The sequence below is a fragment of the Entelurus aequoreus genome, linkage group LG23 (genome assembly GCF_033978785.1).
Source record: "Entelurus aequoreus isolate RoL-2023_Sb linkage group LG23, RoL_Eaeq_v1.1, whole genome shotgun sequence".
In the NCBI taxonomy this organism is placed as follows: Eukaryota; Metazoa; Chordata; class Actinopteri; order Syngnathiformes; family Syngnathidae; genus Entelurus; species Entelurus aequoreus.
The window spans coordinates 8,924,181-8,941,661 of record NC_084753.1 but is presented as its reverse complement, the minus strand read 5'-3'; the positions used below and the strand labels follow the sequence as shown (position 1 = coordinate 8,941,661).

Below are 17,481 nucleotides of genomic sequence, written 5' to 3'. Positions count from 1 at the left end.
CCTGCAAAACAATTAAAAGAGCGTTACAACCGGAGATTGATGCTCGGCTTTTCTCATATCAGTACTGACTTCTTCTCCAGGCCAGCTACTGATACTAAAGGCGCCAAGCGCCCTCTGCTGGTGAAACTAAATATCGCACGCTGCATAGGACAACATAGGGAACATTGACATCACAAATGAGTCTATAAACAGTATTTAAATCGAGTTTGTAATAGGGGGAAACTATTTTAATCAAAGTAAATCACTTACACTGCAAAAAGTCCGTGTTCAAAAACAAGGAAAAAAAAAATAAAACATTAAGGGTATTTTTACTTGAACTAAGGAAAATTATATGTCAATAGAACAAGAAAATTTGGCTTGTCAAGACTTTCCAAAACAAGTAAAATTAGCTAACTTCAATGAACCCAAAAGTACCTTAAAATAAGAATATTCTCACTAATAACAAGTGCACTTTTCTTGGTCGAAAAAACAAATATGAGATCATTTTTCTCAATATGTTGAAAAATGTTCTTAAATGAAGTAAATGCTAGTGCCATTATCTTGACATAATGATATGCGCTCGGCATTACATTTCTTGAAACCAGCAAACTTATACTAAAACCTAATTTATTGTTCTTAATGGAAAGGCAACAAGGCAAGCGCTTGTTACTCTCGGGGTCTCCTAGCCGCTCAGGCAAATCATATTGTCTAAAAATGCATTTTTCCATGGATAACATGACATCATCGCGCCAAGTGCGTGCTCTTTCAGTCAATTAGTGCACATATATACAGCCCGGCCCCCGGCCAAAACATTTTTAATTGTTATTTTGAAGAATTCATCTGAATGTGCATGAACTATTTCTGTTCAAAATAGTTAGAAATGTCACATGTTATATGTTTAAATATTAACTGTCAGTTTACTGTACTGTGCCAACTGTACTACTATATGAGTACTTACTTTATATCGTTTCATTGAAAATAAAACAGCAAAGTCCATTTGGCTGTCATCTGTTTTAATTATGAGACACAATTGTGTCAAAGTCATGATGTTTATTTACATGCTTGAAATCAGAAATGATGACTTTAAAAAAGTAGTTTTATACTTGTGAGTGTTGATGACAGAAAAACTGTTTATTTTTTTAATGTATAGATAAAACAAGGATTTATGTCCAGTAAAGAAAGACTGTCATTATTTATTTTTTTAATATCTAAAACAAGTATTTATGTTAAGTGCAGTTGTTAATGTTAAAGTGATTATTGGCAAAACCGCTTGTCATTTTTATGTTGAGGCGGCGGGGGTAACGTTGGTAGCTGCATTGCTGAATGTAACTAATAAAGTAACTTGTAATCTAACTTGGTTACTTTTAAAATCGATTAATCAGTAAAGTAACTAGGTTACTTTCTAAAGGAGTAATCAGTAGTCATTAATCAGATTAGTTTTTCAAGGTAACTGGCTTTGACAACACTCAAAACTTCGTTTGGCATGTCCTTGTAACATAAATGCCATTTAACACCCTATTTTCAAGTATCTCTGAGGATTTATGTCGTGAACTTACTCTTAAAACTAAAGTTACTGTATTTTGCTTCGTCACCGCGGTTACCGTTGGACCGACGTCCGCCATTTTAGAAATCAACCCTGAATGTGGCTCGTTTTTAACTCATAAACTCAACAAAACATACCTTAGCTTGACATTGCTTACTCTAAAAGGTACAGAAGAAACTACACTTTTACAAATATTCCAAAATATATATATATATATATATATATATATATATATATATATATATATATATATATATATATATATATATATATATATATATATATATACAAAAACCCTTTTTACTGTTCTTATCTACCTTTAAATCATGTTTTTAATCACTGTTTAACAATCTATGTATTCTATTTATAATGGCATTTAACACCCTATTTTCAAGTATCTCTGAGGATTTATGTCGTGAACTTACTCTTAAAACTAAAGTTACTGTATTTTGCTTCGTCACCGCGGTTACCGTTGGACCGACGTCCGCCATTTTAGAAAACAACAATGAATGTGACTCGTTTTTAAGCCATAAACTCAACAAACAGACCTTAGCTTGACATTGCTTACTCTAAAAAGGTACAGAAAGAAACTGTACAATTTTCCAAATATTAAAAAAAATAAAAAAAAATATATATATACAAAAAATATTTTTACTGTTTTTATCTACCTTTAAATCATGTTTTTAATCACTGTTTAATAATCTATGGATTATATTTATAATGGCATTTAACACCCTATTTTCAAGTATTTCTGAGGATTTATGTCGTGAACTTACTCTTATTAAACTAAAGTTGGACCGACGTCCGCCATTTTAGAAAACAACCCTGAATGTGACTCGTTTTTAACTCATAAACTCTACAAAACATACATTAGCTTGACATTGCTTAGTCTAAAAGGTACAAAGGAAACTCCACTACTGCGTGTACGTGTTATATTTGAACCAGCTTACCTGCAAAACAATTAAAACAGCGTTACAACCGGAGATTGATGCTCTGCTTTTCTCATATCAGTACTGACTTCTTCTCCAGGCCAGCTACTGATACTAAAGGCGCCAAGCGCCCACTGCTGGTGAAACTAAATATCGCACGCTGCATAGGACAACATAAGGAACATTGACATCATAAACAAATGAGTCTATAAACTCGATCTATTTAAATCTGAGTCTATAAACAGTATTTAAATGGAGTTTTTAATAGGGAGCAACTATTGTAATCAAAGTAAATCACTTACACTGCAAAAAGTCTGTGTTTAAAAACAAGAAAAAAAATACAAAAATTAGGGGTATTTTACTTGAACTAAGGAAAATGATCTGCCAATAGAACAAGAAAATTTGGCTTGTCAAGACTTTCCAAAACAAGTAAAATTAGCTAACCTCAATGAACCCAAAATACCTTAAAATAAGAATATTCTCACTAATAAGTGCACTTTTCTTGGTCGAAAAAACAAATATGAGACCTTTTTTCACAATATGTTGAAAAAGGTTCTTAAATGAAGTAAATGCTAGTGCCATTATCTTGACATAATGATATGCACTCGGCATTATATTTATTGAAACCAGCAAACTTATACTAAAACCTAATTTATTGTTCTTAATGGAAAGGCAACAAGGCAAGCGCTTGTTACTCTCGGGTCTCCTAGCCGCTCAGGCAAATCATATTGTTTGAAAATGCATTTTTCCATGGATAACATGACATCATTGTGCCAAGTGCGTGCTCTTTCAGTCAATTAGTGCACATATATACAGCCTGGCCCCCGGCAAAACATTTTTAATTGTAATTTTGAAGAATTCATCTGAATGTGCATGAACTATTTCTGTTCAAAATAGTTAGAAATGTCACAAAAAGTCCATTTGGCTGTCATCTGTTTTAATTATGAGACACAATTGTGTCAAAGTCATGATGTTATTTACATGCTTGAAATCAGAAATTATTACTTTAAAAAAGTAGTTTTATATTTGTGAGTGTTGATGACAGAAAAACTGTTTATTTTTTTAATGTATGGATAAAACAAGGATTTATGTCCAGTAAAGAAAGACTGTCATTATTTATTTTTTAAATATCTAAAACAAGTATTTATGTTAAGTGCAGTTGTTAATGTTAAAGTGATTATTGGCAAAACCGCTTGTCATTTTTATGTTGAGGCGGCGGGGGTAACGTCGGTAGCTGCATTGCTGAATGTAACTAATAAAGTAACTTGTAATCTAACTTGGTTACTTTTAAAATCGACTGATCAATAAAGTAACTAAGTTACTTTCTAGCGGAGTAATCAGTAGTCATTAATCAGATTAGTTTTTCAAGGTAACTGGCTTTCGCAACACTCAAAACTTCGTTTGGCATGTCCTTGTAACATAAATGGCATTTAACACCCTATTTTCAAGTATCTCTGAGGATTTATGTCGTGAACTTACTCTTAAAACTAAAGTTACTGTATTTTGCTTCGTCACCATGGTTACCGTTGGACCGACATCCGCCATTTTAGAAAACAACAATGAATGTGACTCGTTTTTAAGCCATAAACTCAACAAACAGACCTTAGCTTGACATTGCTTACTCTAAAAGGTACAGAAGAAACTACACTTTTACAAATATTCCAATATATATATATATATATATATATATATATATATATATATATATATATATATATATATATATATATATATATATATATATATATACAAAAACCCTTTTTACTGTTTTTATCTACCTTTAAATCATGTTTTTAATCACTGTTTAACAATCTATGGATATATTTATAATGGCATTTAACACCCTATTTTCAAGTATCTCTGAGGATTTATGTCGTGAATTTACTCTTAAAACTAAAGTTGCTTCGTCACCGCGGTTACCGTTGGACCGACATCTGCCATTTTAGAAAACAACCCTGAATGTGACTCGTTTTTAAGCCATAAACTCAACAAAACATACCTTAGCTTGACATTGCTTACTCTAAAAGGTACAGAAGAAACTCCACTACTGCGTGTACGTGTTATATTTGAACCAGTTTACCTGCAAAACAATAAAAACAGCGTTACAACCGGAGATTGATGCCTCTGCTTTTCTCATATCAGTACTGACAGACTTCTTCACGAAATACAATGTCTGGAGTTGAACAATTTTACAAATATTCCCAAAAATATATATATACAAAAACCCTTTTTACTGTTTTTGTCTACCTTTAAATCACGTTTTAATCACTGTTTAATAATCTATGGATTATATTTATATCTTATGTCATTTTACCATTACACACACTGACTGTAGTTCAGCTTTGACACATATCTGCTGTGCTTATCAATACAACACTCAAAACTTCGTTTGGCATCTCCTTGTAACATAAATGCCATTTAACACCCTATTTTCAAGTATCTCTGAGGATTTATGTCGTGAACTTACTCTTAAAACTAAAGTTACTGTATTTTGCTTCGTCACCGCGGTTACCGTTGGACCGACGTCCGCCATTTTAGAATACAACCCTGAATGTGGCTCGTTTTTAAGCCATAAACTCAACAAACAGACCTTAGCTTGACATTGCTTACTCTAAAAGGTACAGAAGAAATTACACTTTGACAAATATTCCAAAAAAAAAAAAAATATATATATATATATTGTATATATACGTATATACAAAAACCCTTTTTACTGTTTTTATCTACCTTTAAATCATGTTTTAATCATTGTTTAATAATCTATGGATTATATTTATAATGGCATTTAACACCCTATTTTCAAGTATTTCTGAGGATTTATGTCGTGAATTTACTCTTATTAAACTAAAGTTGGACCGACGCGACGTCCGCCATTTTAGAAAACAACCCTGAATGTGACCAGTTTTTAACTCATAAACTCAACAAAACATACATTAGCTTGACATTGCTTACTCTAAAAGGTACAAAGGAAACTCCACTACTGCGTGTACGTGTTATATTTGAACCAGCTTACCTGCAAAACAATTAAAAGAGCGTTACAACCGGAGATTGATGCTCGGCTTTTCTCATATCAGTACTGACTTCTTCTCCAGGCCAGCTACTGATACTAAAGGCGCCAAGCGCCCTCTGCTGGTGAAACTAAATATCGCATGCTGCATAGGACAACATAGGGAACATTGACATCACAAAATGAGTCTATAAACAGTATTTAAATCGAGTTTTTAATAGGGGGCAACTATTTTAACCAAAGTAAATCACTTACACTGCAAAAAGTCCGTGTTCAAAAACAAGAAAAAAAATACAAAAATTAGGGGTATTTTACTTGAACTAAGGAAAATGATCTGCCAAATAGAACAAGAAAATTTGGCTTGTCAAGACTTTCCAAAACAAGTAAAATTAGCTAACTTCAATGAACCCAAAAATACCTTAAAATAAGAATATTCTCACTAATAACAAGTGCAATTTTCTTGGTCGAAAAAACAAATATGAGACCTTTTTTCTCAATATGTTGAAAAAGGTTCTTAAATGAAGTAAATGCTAGTGCCATTATCTTGACATAATGATATGCACTCGGCATTACATTTATTGAAACCAGCAAACTTATACTAAAAACTAATTTATTGTTCTTAATGGAAAGGCAACAAGGCAAGCGCTTGTTACTCTCGGGGTCTCCTAGCCGCTCAGGCAAATCATATTGTCTAAAAATGCATTTTTCCATGGATAACATGACATCATCGCGCCAAGTGCGTGCTCTTTCAGTCAATTAGTGCACATATATACAGCCCGGCCCCCGGCCAAAACATTTTTAATTGTAATTTTGAAGAATTCATCTGAATGTGCATGAACTATTTCTGTTCAAAATAGTTAGAAATGTCACATGTTATATGTTTAAATATTAACTGTCAGTTTACTGTACTGTACCAACTGTACTACTATATGAGTACTTACTTTATATCGTTTCATTGGAAATAAAACAGCAAAGTCCATTTGGCTGTCATCTGTTTTAATTATGAGACACAATTGTGTCAAAGTCATGATGTTTATTTACATTCTTGAAATCAGACATGATTACTTTAAAAAAGTAGTTTTATACTTGTGAGTGTTGATGACACAACAGTTGATATTCTAGTTTCAAGCATGTTTTACTCAATATAACTCATCAAATCTCAGCAACAAGCTGTAATATCTTACTGACATCATTTAGGACCGAAACCCTTCAAACAAGTAAAACACTCTAACATAAAATCTGCTTAGTGAGAAGAATTATCTTATCAGTATCACCCTTATTTGAGATATTTATTCTTACTTAGATTTCAGTTTTTGCAGTGATTGGATAACTTCACTGTTACAATGTCCATTAAATGGTAAATACTTGTACAGGGCTTTTCTACCTTCAAGGTACTCAAAGTGCTTTGACACTATTTCCACATTCACCCATTCACACACACATTCACACACTGATGGCGGGAGCTGCCATGCAAGGCCCTAACCACCACCCATCAGGAGCAAGGGTGAAGTGTCTTGCTCAAGGACACAACGGAGGTGACAAGGTTGGTAGAAGGTGGGGATTGAACCAGGAACCCGCAGGTTGCTGGCACGGCCACTCTCCCAAACGCGCCACGCCGATCCCCATTCACTGTTACAATGTCAATTTCCATCCATCCCATCCATCCATCCATTTTCCTCTGCTTATCCGAGGTCAGGTCGCGGGGGCAGCAGCCTAAGCAGAGAAGCCCAGACTTTCCTCTCCCCAGCCACTTCGTCCAGCTCCTCCCGGGGGATCCCGAGGCATTCCCAGGCCAGCCGGGAGACATAGTCTTCCCAACATGTCCTGGGTCTTCCTCGAGGCGTTCGGGTGGCATCCTGAGCAGATGCCCGAACCACCTCATCTGGCTCCTCCCCGCTTCTCACCCTATCTCCAAGGGAGAGACCCGCCACCGGGCGGAGGAAACTAATTTTGGTCGCTTGTACCCGTGATCTTGTCCTTTCAGTCATAAGTCCATTTCATAGATGATATAATTGTTGATGACTGTAGTATGCTGATAGCAACCCAACCTAATCCCCCCCCCCCTCCACATCCCACACCCCGGATTGTAAATAATGTAAATAATTCAATGTATATACCGTAATTTCCGGACTATAAGCCGCTACTTTTTCCCCTCGTTCTGGTCCCTGCGGCTTATACAAGGGTGCGGCTTATATACGGCCTGTTCTTCTCCGACACCGACGAAGAGGATGTCGGTGGTTTTAGTACGCAGGAGGAAGACGATGACACAATGATTAAAGACTGACTTTTCATATACCGGTAGGCTGGTTATTTTGATAACGTACAGGCGAGCACTTTGTATTACTTTGCAGCGTTGTATTATTTGTACTCTGCACGAATGCTGTTCGCCATGTCAAAGATGTGAAAGTTTGATTGAATGATTGAAAGATTTATTGTTAATAAATGGGACGCTTTGCGTTCCCAAACAGTCATCTCTGTCCCGACAATCCCCTCCGTGGTAGCAGGAACCCCGATATACTACGCTAATTACACATCAAAACCCTGCGGCTTATAGTCGGGTGTGGCTTATATGTGGAGCAATCTGTATTTTCCCCTAAATTTAGCTGGTGCGGCTTATAGTCCGGAAATTACGGTACTCTGATGATTAACTTGTGTGATGACTGTATTATGCTGATAGTATATATTTGTACCATGAATTGATTAACGTGGACCCCGACTTAAGCAAGTTGAAAAACTTATTGGGGTGTTACCATTTAGTGGTCAATTGTACGGAATATGTACTGTACTGTGCATTTTACTAATACAAGTTTCAATCAATCAATGAAAATCGTTCAATCGTTGCATATTTTGAAACATCAACAAGTTTTACTGTCTTTAAGACACCTCTAGCCAAAATATGATGACATTTGTGCATTGAAAGTACATTCTGGGTTTGTCTGACCTTACAAAGAAGAAGAGCCTCTTCAACGGAGCAGCACCGGTCGCTCACGCTGCACTTGTGGCAGAGCAGCTCTTCCTTCTCCAGACAAAACTCTCTGAGCGGTTCTCCATGCAGCAGACATTGCTGCTCCTCCTCCGGATTACCACCTTCAGCAGCCTTCACCGTCTCCTCGGCAGCGGCCCGTAAAATGGCTTCTTCTGGCCATACTGACCTGGTGTCTCTTCTGGGCTGTCCGTGGAACAAGGCACCCAGCAGACCTTGGAGCACAGAGTCCATCAATTGGGCTCCATAGCAGATGGTGCAACCTTCATGACCCATCTCCTTCTGGCTCAGGTCAATGCAACTTGGACATAACTTGTGGCTGCAAGTCAAAGTCACAACACCCAGGGACTGGCAGCCTGGACACTCAGTCTCTTCTTCAGTTTGGGGCGAGGTCTTCTCTTCTTCAGACAAATCCAGATCTGTGGATTCCGTTGCGACTATACCTCGGTCTTCAGAAAAACTAAGCTGTTGATCTTGCTGTTGCAGTTTGTTTTCCTGATCAGCCTGACTGCTCTTCTCAGCCATGACTCTGCTTCTAATGACCGTCTAATTTTAGTGCAGTGCGACTGGCTTTTGGCTGAAGTCTTTGTTTGTGTGGTTCTGTCCTGTGTCCACCTTAACACAAGCTCCTCCCACTCAGCTGCTGCATGCCTTCTCCTTTAATATCATTAAAGGTCATGAAATGGCATGACAAAAATACATGGCAGAGTTTGATTACTAGTTCACGGCCTGACATCAAACCCCACTAGCTCCACTGGACTACTTTGGAGATATAAGAAATATTTTTCAGGGTACACATACAAATACAGTTCTCATCATCATCATCGGCGGTCACTCGAAGCGAGTATGACGATCCTCCTGGTAGGGGGGTATCCCTTTATGGAAGATGCCTGTGCGTGACTTTGTTTAACGTGGGGAGACTGGTGCACAGACAGTCACCACACCATCCTTGACAGATCCGGGTCAGGGTCCAGTGGCATGGAGTCCAAGACGACTGGGGACTTTGTGACGCTCCATAGGGTTAGCAATCATCCTCCGCCTGTTCCACCGTTGAGGTCTTGGGTTGTTATTTCCCCATAACTGGGCCCACATGGATGTGGGGGTGCCTTCTTCCGCCATCGCAGCCGTTGTGGTGGTTCATACATCTACCGTCTTCCGCCTGCTCCGCCGTTGAGGTCTTCACCGTATCCCTGGCTAGGGGGCAGTCAGATACTAGGCCTTTGCCAAGGGCCACCTGTGGTAACAGTAGTAAAGGGGTTAACCTCCTGGTGCCCCAAGACCCCATAGAGGAGCCTCCACTGCCGGATGCACTTTGACGTCATGCCCAGGACACATACAAATACAGTTCTACAGGTACACTGAACTACTGCCCAGTAATATCACTAAAATAACGGCAGTACGGACACAGGACACAGTGGTGAACTCTACCAGACAACTTTTATGAGATCATGGTCACTTTACTGGACATAGGTCGCCAACAGAATAGGCGGGTGACAACTTCACTTTTAGCTAATTATTGCTGGAACTAGGGTTAAAGGTAGACCAACAGGTAACTTCGAGTGGAGGTATGATGAATTTCTTCTTTTCCGATTTATAAATGTTGTTAAATTGTGGAATACTTGTATTAAACAGTCCCAAAGTGTCAAATCGTGATTGGTTCACGTAGTTTGGCGGGTTAAGTTGGTGACGCCACAGCAAGGTGGATGTACTTCATTGGACTTCAGGTCAACCTCTCAGCCAGCAGGGGGGGGGGGGAAGAAGCTCCTCCTCCTTGCATCAGGCCATGAGGAAACACGAAAAGGTAGGACGGACTAATATTGTTATATAATCGAGGCATGCGCATAATTAATGCAGCGTCTGAACCGATCGGAGAGTGTGCAGGCGTACCTAATGTTGTGACCTGTTGAATTTATAAAATGTATATGAAGTTTACATCTGGCTCCTCCACATGGAGAGGAGCCAGATGAGGTGGTTCGGGCATCTGGTCAGGATGCCACCCGAACGCCTCCCTAGGGAGGTGTTTAGGGCACGTCCGACCGGTAGGAGGCCACGGGGAAGACCCAGGACACGTTGGGAAGACTATGTCTCCCGGCTGGCCTGGGAATGCCTCGGGATCCCCCGGGAGGAGCTGGACCAAGTGGCTGGGGAGAGGGAAGTCTGGGCTTCCCTGCTTAGGCTGCTGCCCCCGCGACCCGACCTCGGATAAGCGGAAGAAGATGGATGGATGGATATGAAGTTTATATTCGACTGTGTATGGTAAAAAAAATAAAAATAGTGGTGCCGCCTTTAAGATATATATTCAAACAGTGGACATTTTCAAAACATATCATGTTTTTGGAGAGGGTTTCATTTGCAATCTGCACACTAAAAAATGTTGGGTTAAAAAATAACCCAATTTGAACCCAACTGCTGGTTCAGAAATGGACAAACCCCTTTTTTGAGGTATTTTAACTCAACATTTTGGTTTATCTTTTCAACCCAACTTTTGCATTGAATTATTTAACCAAAACATTGAGTTATGATAACTCAATGTTGGGTTATTCCCAACCAAACTATTGGGTTGAATTATTTAACCCAAAAGTTGAGTTATGCTAACTCAATGTTGGTTGATTCATAACCCAACTATTAGGTTGAATTTATTTAACACAAACGCTGAGTTATGCTCACTAGTTGGGTTATTCCAAACTATTAAAAATGATACATTTTACTGCTGGTTGGTCCTACTCCTTCACAACTACTGATCAAAATGATTTTTATTCCATTAAAATATACTCAAAAGCAAGTCATGAGTGTTATTTTTTACAAGAATTGCCGCGTATGCATGCTCAAGTACGTTCATGTACATAAGATGTGTGACTGTAAATCATCTTTATGAGATTAATCCATAATAAAATTCCCTTCAAGAAAAGAGTACCTTTTTAATTAAAAAAAAAAAGCCTTTTACCCAAAAATGCGTTACTCATTGAAAAACAACCCAAAAATGGTTCATAGTTTTGAAAACCCAGAAATGTAGTTAAAATAATAAATTTAAAACCCCCAAAATGGATTGCTCCTCATAAAAATAACTCCAAAATTTAACCCAACACTCGCAACTCATAAATTGGGTTATCTAAATAACTCAGCATTTTTTAGTGTGTGGGAACGCTTCCAGGAAGGAACATCTTGCAGACAGACTCCAAAGTTATATCGCTACATACATATAATTATGATATTGAGTTGACGATGGACACTTGAAGGACACACAGAGAGGGAAGAATGTAATAAAAAATATCAATACAAAGTGTCAAAACAGAATAAACTCTGCTGCTGCTGCAGCAACAGAGATACAGTCTATAAGATATATAGATATCTAATGTATTCATACATTGTTTATGTAGGATATACGCATGTACATATAACCTAATCATATTGTTTCTTCAACTTAAAAATAGCTGACTGTTTTCCCCCCCTTCTTTGGGATTATATTCCCAGTTTTGATCTCGCACGTCTGGTAACTTATAGCATATAAGAATATTATATTACTGTTAAAGGCCTACTGAAATGAATTTTTTTTATTTAAACGGGGATAGCAGATCCATTCTATGTGTCGTACTTGATCATTTCGTGATATTGCCATATTTTTGCTGAAAGGATTTAGTAGAGAACATCGACGATAAAGGTCGCAACTTTTGGTTGCTGATAAAAAAAAGCCTTGCCTGTTCCGGAAGTAGCGTGACGTCACAGGAGGAAGGATTCCTCACAATTCCCCGTTGTTTATAATGGAGCGAGAGAGATTCGGACCGAGAAAGCGACGATTACCCCATTAATTTGAGCGAGGATGAAAGATTCGTGGATGAGGAACGTTAGAGTGAAGGACTACAGAGGCAGTGCAGGGTGTATCTTTTTTCGCTCTGACCGTAACTTAGGTACAAGCTGGCTCATTGGATTCCACACTCTCCTTTTTCTAATGTGGATCACGTATTTGTATTTTAAACCACCTCAGATACTATATCCTCTTGAAAATGAGAGTCGAGAACGCCAAATGGACATTCACAGTGACTTTTATCTCCACGACAATACATCGTTGACACACTTTAGCTACGGAGCTAACATGCTAGCATCGGGCTCAAATGCAGATAGAAACCAAATTTAAAAAAAACCTAACTGGAAGGATAGACAGAAGATCAACAATACTATTAAACCATGAACATGTAAATACACGGTTAATCATTTCCAGCTTGGCGAAGCTCAACAATTGAAGCTAACTTAGCTACGGAGCTAACCTGATAGCATCAGGCTCAAACGCAGATAGAAACAAAATTAAAAAAAAACCTAACTGGAAGGATAGACAGAAGATCAACAATACTATTAAACCATGAACATGTAAATACACGGTTAATCATTTCCAGCTTGGCGAAGCTTAACAATTGAAGCTAACTACGGAGCGGCGGCGGCGGTGGGCGTTGTAGCTTTCAACGACACCCCGGCCGCCATCAGAGTGGGCAAGAAACATATATTTCCCCAAAGTTACGTACGTGACATGCACATAGCGACACGCACGTACGGGCAAGCGATCAAATGTTTGGAAGACAAAGCTGTACTCACGATAGCACGTCTGCTATCCAGCTCAAACACAACACAACCTCCTGATTGTGTTGCTGTAGTCCGCCGCTAATACACCGATCGCACCTACAACTTTCTTCTTTGCAGTCTCCATTGTCCATTAAACAAATTGCAAAAGATTCACCAACACAGATGTCCAGAATACTGTGGAATTGTTCGATGAAAACAGAGCAGTTTGTATGGTGACACATTGGGTACCAATACTTCCGTTGCCGTCGTGACGTCACGCGCATACGTCATCATACATAGACGTTTCCAAGCGGAAGTTTAGCGGGAAATGTAAAATGTCACTTTATAAGTTAACCCGGCCGTATTGGCATGTGTTGCAATGTTAAGATTTCATCATTGATATATAAACTATAAGACTGCGTGGTCGCTAGTAGTGGCTTTCAGTAGGCCTTTAAGCAAACTATGAATAATAAAACATGTGTCCTTTATCATAGCTACACGTATGACAAAAAAGCGTGTGAAAATCAGTGGTAATCAGTGAGGTAAAATGGATTAAATGCTCTGACAGTTCATTTCTCCTGCCAAATAAATTGCACTGAGTGGAGCGGATCACCACTCCAAGATGGCGGCCCCGCGTCTCGTCAGCGCCAGTAGGCAGTAGCAGTCGCTGCTGCGTCTACTTATAAGATGTCTATGGTTCCACGCCCCCATCTTGCTGGCCCCGATCTGAGCAGCAGGGGATTCTGGGAGATACAGTTTATTTTCAGACCCGGCCAACTCTGAAAGCGCTAGAAAAAAAACCACACACCAAGTTTTTGTTTAACACCGTCACAGCACTATTGTGAAGACTTTGAAACCACAATGGCGTGGTATCTACAAACCGCTAATATATATACTGTATATATATATATATATATATATATATAAAGCTTATATAACTTGTTTTCATTTTTCATACCTTTTGCAATTGAGTACAAAATACAAAAATATTTTAAATACCGGAAAAAAACGGTATATTTATAAGCAATATTTTTTTAAAGTTTTCGTTATGTATTCATTTAAGTCCGAATAAATGAGTCAATTTGTCCCCGTTTACACTGCACACCAAATCTGATTTTTTTTCTGCCCTCAGGTAACACAAATCAGATTTTTTTGTTGCCGGCTTATTGCTCCAAAGTGCTTCAAATCTGGTCTTCTGGCATCAGACTGAGGTCCCATCAGGAGGTAGTCCTGAATCCCATTGGAATCTGATCCTTCCAAATGTGACTTCAGTCTAAACGGAAATGCGACCTGAGTGCGACTGTTGCATCATCTTCTGGCGAGCGAGGTCATTCAAGGACGCAGCCCGCCAGTGGAAGTCAATGCTTCCTCACAACATCCAGTTTCACTCAGTAAAGTCTTTCTTCGGGGGTCGATATTGTGGCACATTACTAGTCAATTGTGCGATATTGAGTCAATTTGAATGAATGTATTTATTCCGTCCAGACAGACATGTATAGCAACACTTCATCACTCTTTGTCATTGATTGATTGATTGAGACTTTTATTAGTAGATTGCACAGTGAAGTACATATTCCGTACAATTGACCACTAAATGGTAACACCCCAATAAGTTTTTCAACTTGTTTAAGTCGGGGTCCACTTAAATTGATTCATGATACAGATATATACTATCATATATACTATCATCATAATACAGTCATCACACAAGATAATCACATTGAATTATTTACATTATTTACAATCAGGGGTGTGGAGGGGGGTGGGGGGGATATGGACATCAAGTAGTGGACATAGAGAGAGAGAGAGAGAGAGAGAGAGAGAGAGAGAGAGAGAGAGAGAGAGAGAGAGAGAGAGAGAGAGAGAGAGAGAGAGAGAGAGAGAGAGATCAGAAGGCATAAGAAAAAGTATCTGCATTTGATTGTTTACATTTGATTATTAGCAATCCGGGGAGGGTGTTAGTTTAGGGTTGTAGCTGCCTGGAGGTGAACTTTTATTGCGGTTTTGAAGGAGGATAGAGATGCCCTTTCTTTTATACCTGTTGGGAGCGCATTCCACATTGATGTGGCATAGAAAGAGAATGAGTTAAGACCTTTCTTAGTTCGGAATCTGGGTTTAACGTGGTTAGTGGAGCAACCCCTGGTGTTGTGGTTATGGCGGTCATTTACGTTAAGGAAGTAGTTTGACATGTACTTCGGTATCAGGGAGGTGTAGTGGATTTTATAGACTAGGCTCAGTGCAAGTTGTTTAACTCTGTCCTCCACCTTGAGCCAGCCCACTTTAGAGAAGTGGGTAGGAGTGAGGTGGGATCTGGGGTGGAGGTCTAGAAGTAACCTGACTAGCTTGTTCTGGGATGTTTGGAGTTTAGATTTGAGGGTTTTGGAGGTGCTAGGGTACCAGGAGGTGCATGCGTAATCGAAAAAGGGTTGAACGAGAGTTCCCGCCAGAATACTCAAGGTGCTTTTGTTGACCAGAGAGGAAATTCTGTAGAGAAATCTCGTTCATTTGACAGACATGCAACGGCACCCACCGAAAAAGAGATACGGGAAAAAAGCAAGAATGCTTATCCATGTCCCGCCCCTGAATCAACTTATATGTTGTTTATATAGTCCAAGTTTCAACAGCAGATTTGATGGATACGTGACAATTTCAGAACAAGTATAACATGATAATGACAAGTCAGTATACATACACCAATATGGATATAATAGCATTGAAGCCTGGAGCCTTGTCTGGTGTGTTATGTCCCTTATTCCACAGTGAGATCTTTTGCACCTGTGTCCCACAGTTGAGATAGTCCAAACAACTAGTCATGTTTTTGATAGTTTCCCCAATAACACATTTTTTTACCGCAAGGTTGAACACTCTTAGGCTAGAAGACAGTTGAATTTCTCGGCTCCCATTGTCCCACAGTTTCACCCTCGCTATACATAACCTTTGAGCCTTCAATGCCAATCAATCAATCAATCAATCAAAGTTTACTTATATAGCCCTAAATCACGAGTGTCTCAAAGGGCTGCACAAGCCACAATGATGGATCTAACATAATAGTGAGAGTCCAGTCCATAGTGGATCCAACATGATATTGTGAGAGTCCAGTCCATAGTGGATCTAACATAATAGTGAGAGTCCAGTCCATAGTGGATCTAACATAATGGTGTGAGAGTCCAGTCCATAGTGGATCTAACATTATAGTGAGAGTCCAGTCCATAGTGGATCTAACATAATGGTGTGAGAGTCCAGTCCATAGTGGATCTAACATAATAGTGAGAGTCCAGTCCATAGTGGACCTAACATAATAGTGTGAGAGTCCAGTCCATAGTGGATCTAACATAATAGTGTGAGAGTCCAGTCCATAGTGGATCTAACATAATAGTGTGAGAGTCCAGTCCATAGTGGATCTAACATAATAGTGTGAGAGTCCAGTCCATAGTGGATCTAACATAATAGTGTGAGAGTCCAGTCCATAGTGGATCTAAGATAATAGTGTGAGAGTCCAGTCCATAGTGGATCTAACATAATAGTGTGAGAGTCCAGTCCATAGTGGATCTAACATAATAGTGTGAGAGTCCAGTCCATAGTGGATCTAACATAATAGTGTGAGAGTCCAGTCCATAGTGGATCTAACATAATAGTGAGAGTCCAGTCCATAGTGGATCTAACATAATAGTGTGAGAGTCCAGTCCATAGTGGATCTAACATAATAGTGTGAGAGTCCAGTCCATAGTGGATCTAACATAATAGTGTGAGAGTCCAGTCCATAGTGGATCTAACATAATAGTGTGAGAGTCCAGTCCATAGTGGATCATAGCTGCTGAAGTTGACCATCAAGTTGAAGTGAACAGACTTTAACTCTCCGCTCTTTAGATTTTCGTTTGTGATGGAATAAAGTGGAACACTGTTGATGTGAAGCCAGCTTCCAACTGGAAGAGCCAGATGTTTCATGACCTGGGGTGGGTCTGCGCCTCCTGCATTACTTGCTTGTGTCCAGCAGATGTCGACATACGACCATGTACAGCTTAGAAAGCTCTCCAAATCCCCATATGGGGATTAGTTTTTTTCTGTGTATGAGTGATACAGGCGGTAGAAAATGGATGGATATGTATGAGTGATACAGGCGGTAGAAAATGGATGGATGTGTATGAGTGATACAGGCGGTGAAGATAATGAGAACTCAATCGCCCCAGGTGGCCTTTGCTTAAGTCACAGAGCCACGTGAAGGTTTGTCAAGTAAATCCTGAGTCACTTTCATGGAACGAAAACGGGATTGTTTATTTTGGTGTGGAATAGTTCAATCTGGTCCTTCATCCACAGGCATGATGTCGTAGTTCCTTCAACAGTTATTCAACTTTTTGACTCGGGGCCACATTGGGTTTCATACATACATACTATGGAGAGGTCAAAGACCATGACTCTCCTCACACTTGCAGTGGTCTCTAGGTGGGTTAGGGGCTGATGCTGGCATCCTCCACACCGATGCTTGGACTGC

General features: G+C 39.1%; 1 protein-coding gene across 4 annotated transcripts in view; it reads right to left on the bottom strand.

The window, feature by feature from the left end:
- Nucleotides 1-17,481, bottom strand: part of LOC133641022 (E3 ubiquitin-protein ligase TRIM35-like) — an 84,496-nt gene that overhangs the window by 35,867 nt on the left and 31,148 nt on the right. The window contains exon 1 of one of the 4 annotated variants that reach the window (XM_062034809.1): nucleotides 2,473-2,526. The exons of 1 other annotated variant lie outside the window; for it this stretch is intronic. The gene's annotated coding sequence lies outside the window, so the exon portion shown is untranslated. Of the gene's footprint in view, nucleotide 1; nucleotides 232-2,472; nucleotides 2,527-17,481 lie in introns of those variants that run through there. 2 more of the 4 variants (XM_062034808.1, XM_062034817.1) reach the window with 2 other exon arrangements.